Source organism: Nerophis lumbriciformis, linkage group LG30 (assembly GCF_033978685.3).
Source record: "Nerophis lumbriciformis linkage group LG30, RoL_Nlum_v2.1, whole genome shotgun sequence".
NCBI classification, from domain to species: Eukaryota; Metazoa; Chordata; class Actinopteri; order Syngnathiformes; family Syngnathidae; genus Nerophis; species Nerophis lumbriciformis.
The window spans coordinates 22,402,587-22,407,516 of record NC_084577.2 but is presented as its reverse complement, the minus strand read 5'-3'; the positions used below and the strand labels follow the sequence as shown (position 1 = coordinate 22,407,516).

Below are 4,930 nucleotides of genomic sequence, written 5' to 3'. Positions count from 1 at the left end.
CTTACTGTACAATGTGTGCTCTCACTGGGATGACTGATGGGATGTTTATATCTTCCTGTTAAAGATGAGGAATTATTCGTAATCATGAGCAATGAGCGTATCTGAGTTCTACCAAAGTTGACCAACTTTTCGATATATGTCCACAATCTTCTGCAATCCAGGTGAGAGGCATGATTCATAATCTAGAATTAATTTTCACCAACTCCGAGGCGATGCAGTAGCTTAGCATGTCAATATAGCAGCATAAGCTGGTTAGTTATAATAACAATATTGCTAATGCTTGGTTAATATTCAGGTCACAAGACGTAAATGGAGTATTGTTGGCGCTTTTTGGGATTTTTTTAGTTTTATGGCCGCAATGGCTCATTATCTGAATTTTATTTACGAGTGAGGATGCATCGCAAGGACTGTGAATGACAAGGAAAATTACCAAAAAAAAGCGCTATTCCCCTTTAAATAAGCATTTGTTTATTAGGTTTTAGACATAAAGATAGCCAAAAGTGCATCAAATATTGTTTCCCCCAACAAGTAAAAAAAAAACTAAAGAAACCAGACAGCTGCAGTCCTGAATGGCCCCAGTGAGATATGACCAACAAGCACAAAAGGGCTCATCAACCACCCACATTTCAATCGGGGTTAATTTGGAGATTGGTTTCTCCTACTTATTTTAGAAAGGCACCTCACAGTTCGAGAAACTTTGCAGAACAACCATTCAATGTCAGCCTAATCTTTTTCAGTTTGAGAAAACGAAGAACATCTTTAATCCAGCGGGCGTGGCAAGAGGACACTGTTTCCTTCCAATTTAACTCAATGAATTAAATTGGAAATGAAATAGGTGACTGAGGTGCTACCCCAAATAGTCCACTTAGAGCAGGGGTTTTTAACCTTTTAGACCTCGGGGCCCAACTTTTCCACTACAGAGGAATTATTAACACTGAACATTCATTAATTATATCTAACCTACTTATAATGTATAACTTTGTTAAATAATATGAAAGCATGTGTTTATCACAACAAGTATTATGAAGGCTTATGTCAGGCTGAGAACATAAATAATCAAACACTGCAAAATAACAGGCTCATAAAAACTGATAAAAAATAAATGTACATAGTTATGCAGTGATAAAATAAAACAACTGAATTAATAATGTATGTTTCTTAACTAAAATGTCAAAAGTCCTTTTTGTGCTTGAGAAAATTCTCACTTTGGCTTCTGACTGCTAACATTGGAACACAATTAATACTATAGTAATGTTTCTTAAATACACTGTCAATAAAATTTAAGTTAAATGAAAATACAGCTTCACCACTTAAATCAGCTATAGACTTCTTCTGTTTGTTTGATATTATCATTACCGCCACAAGTGGTGGAAACAGGTATTACACCCGAGTGTGCTGCAGGCCATACGGACCACAGTTGGGAAACCGATATTTTTTGTCTGCTCAACAATGGGTTAAGAAACACTGACTTCAAAGATTTGGTTTAATCCTTTCGCCAGTGACCACAGACAAAAGTATTCATGTTTGTCAAGACAGGGCCAAAACATGTGTATTAAATTAACTGGAGCCTGTTTACACGGATCAAATAACGCCTTTAAGACTTAACAAAATAAGTAAATCTCCCGCATACTGGGATTTTCAGTATGCGACCCTCTGTGGAAAATGTTTGGACACCTCTGTTCTACGCTGGCCAGTTTGAGGCGTAATTATGTGTCACACATTGTCTTCTAGTAAAATTGTAATGTTTTTGTGTGTTCCACAGGGCTTCAGTGGGGATGGTGGGCATGAAGAACCACTAATTACCTCAGGAGAATTAAAGACAAGTTCCAGGCTTCATTTTGTGCAGTAACATTTGAACAATAAAGTGTAACATCAACATTGCCATTGATTTCATTTATTTAGAAACAGTTTTGGAGCTTTGCGACACAAACGTGTTTTTTGATTGGTTGGATCATGTTGCATGATGGGTGTCACAACATGTGCACAGCTCGGTTTGAGTGATTTTGAAGCAGCAGAATGGAGAGCGTAACGTTTTCTATGCCCATTCCTTCATGCTCTTTACACATTCTTTGTTGGCCGAATCAAACATGAAAAGCTAAAAGCGACCAAAATAGCAAGGAATAATAAAACCTTTAATATTTGCCGTTAAGACGCTACATTTCATTTTCACATGATGATGGGTGTTAGGAGTTAATTGATGGGTGTGTGTGAATGACAGCCAAGTGTAAATAGTGTACACAACACAGTGATGGCTCAGTTCATCGGACAGTTACATCAAACACTGTCCATATATGGTTTTCCAAAGCAAGTCTGATTAGATACAAGTTAAAACTGGCAAGACGAGTGGTGATCATGCTTTTGACAGGTCCCTATGCATTTCAGCAAATGGCACTTATATTTACTACTTCGCATGAATTAAAAGGTAAAATGACACATCCAAATACAATTGTTTCTACTTTTTGTGATTTAAAGAGTTTTAAAGGGCATTACTGCTTTCTTGGCAGTCTTACATCAAGGGTTGGGTAATGTGACAGCCGGAAAAACACATTTCGTAGCACTTCTGTATGAAGGTTTGACACAATAAAAATGTAACTGATGTTTTTGCATTTGAATTTGTGAACACTTTTTTTTTTTTTTCATTGAATAAAAAATTGTGAGCAAAATGTGTATTTAAAAATTCAGTGTGTAGAAATTGTTTAGAAAAAAAAATCACTGAAAATTCAGTTCAGAAATTTTCAATGTAAAAAAAAAAATTAGTGGATAAATATTTGTTTTAAAACTTTAAAGGGGAACTGCACTTTTTTGGAATTTTGCCTATTGTCAATCATGACAGATGTATTTTTTTTCCATCCATCCATCCATCCATCCATCTTCTTCCGCTTATCCGAGGTCGGGTCGCGGGGGAAGCAGCCTAAGCAGGGAAGCCCAGACTTCCCTCTCCCCAGCCACTTCGTCCAGCTCTTCCTGTGGGACCCCGAGGCGTTCCCAGGCCAGCCGGGAGACATAGTCTTCCCAACGTGTCCTGGGTCTTCCCCGCGGCCTCCTACCGGTCGGACGTGCCCTAAACACCTCCCTAGGGAGGCGTTCGGGTGGCATCCTGACCAGATGCCCGAACCACCTCATCTGGCTCCTCTCGATGTGGAGGAGCAGTGGCTTTACTTTGAGCTCCCCCCGGATGGCAGAGCTTCTCACCCTATCTCTAAGGGAGAGCCCCGCCACCCGGCGGAGGAAACTCATTTCGGCCGCTTGTACCCGTCATCTTGTCCTTTCGGTCATAACCCAAAGCTCATGACCATAGGTGAGGATGGGAACGTAGATCGACCGGTAAATTGAGAGCTTTGCCTTCCGGCTCAGCTCCTTCTTCACCACAACGGATCGATACAGCCTCCGCATTACTGAAGACGCCGCACCGATCCGCCTGTCGATCTCACGATCCACTCTTCCCCCACTTGTGAACAAGTTTTTTTCCAATACATCCTAAATAGTAAATAAATGCGATCAAAAGTCTGCTTACAATGGAGCCTAGTTACCTACAAAGCTCGTAAAAACACCTCCATTAAGTATTTATATACAAGATGTAAAAATATATGTAACGGAGTAACAGGCACATTTATAATAACATTTAATATTCATGTATTTTGATCATTTTAAGCATACGCGGCGCATTAATTTAAAAAATGCATCATGACGTTTGTTTTCTCCCCCCCACTAAATCACTGATTATTACTCACTGCAGATTTTATGAGAGCCAACAAACATAATAAAACATCCCTTACTGTACAAAGTCTGCTGTCATTAGGATGCCGACTGCTGGGATGTTCATATATTCACATTTACATAAAGAATGACTCATAATCCTCGCTAAGAAAAGGGGTGGAACCAAGCGTCTTTCCGTTTCCGAGGCTAAATTGGCTGTCAAAGTGTACCAACTTGTCGGATTACATCCTCATCCTTCTACTATCCAGGTGAGAAGCATGATTTGTGATCTACAGTAAAGTTTGACGAACAAGGAAACGAGGAAGCAGCTCATCAGTCGATCATGTCGACATTGGCATGCAAGCTTGTGATCACGGCGCCGGTATAAATAGTTTGTCTGTGTTAGCGCTTATAATAACAATATCGCTAATACTTGGTTATTATTCAACTCACGAAATGTAAATGGAGTATTTTTGGCGCTTTTTGGATGGTTATTTATTGGGCTTTATGGGCGGAATAGAGGACCACCCAGGGCCTCCGCTGTAAGCGAACTTTTATTTACGTTTATGAGTTAGAATTAGAGATGTCCGATAATGGCTTTTTTGCCGATATCCGATATTGTCCAACTCTCAATTACCGATTCCGATATCGACTGATACCGATATATACAGTCGTGGAATTAACACATTATTATGCCTAATTTTGTTGTGATGCCCCGCTGGATGCATTAAACAATGTAACAAGGTTTTCCAAAATAAATCAACTCAAGTTATGGAAAAAAAAATGCCAACATGGCACTGCCATATTTATTATTGAAGTCACAAAGTGCATTATTTTTTTTTAACATACCTCAAAACAGCAGCTTGGAATTTGGGACATGAGGAGGTTGAGGTGGGTGGGATTGAGGTGGGGGGAGGGGGTAGCGTATATTGTAGCGTCCCGGAAGAGTTAGTGCTGCAAGGGTTTCTGGGTATTTGTTCTGTTGTGTTTATGTTGTGTTACGGTGCGGATGTTCTCCCAAAATGTGTTTGTCATTCTTTTTTGGTGTGGGTTCACAGTGTGGCGCATATTTGTAACAGTGTTAAAGTTGTTTATACGGCCACCCTCAGTGCCTTTAAGGTTTATTGGCGCTCTGTACATCTCCCTACGTCCGTGTACCACTCCGTACAGCGGCGTTTTAAAAAGTCATTTTACTTTTTGAAACCGATACCGATAATTTCCGGTATTACATTTT

The 4,930-nt window shown here is 39.7% G+C and overlaps 1 protein-coding gene across 2 annotated transcripts in view; it reads right to left on the bottom strand.

Annotated features, from left to right (window-relative positions):
• Window positions 1–4,642: 4,642 nt before the first annotated feature.
• The window catches only part of LOC133572903 (phosphorylase b kinase gamma catalytic chain, skeletal muscle/heart isoform-like), a 24,576-nt gene continuing 24,288 nt past the window's right edge, over window positions 4,643–4,930 (bottom strand). The window contains exon 9 of one of the 2 annotated variants that reach the window (XM_061925979.2): window positions 4,643–4,930. This exon is cut by the window's right edge and continues 847 nt beyond it. The gene's annotated coding sequence lies outside the window, so the exon portion shown is untranslated. The other variant, XM_061925980.2, reaches the window with a different exon arrangement.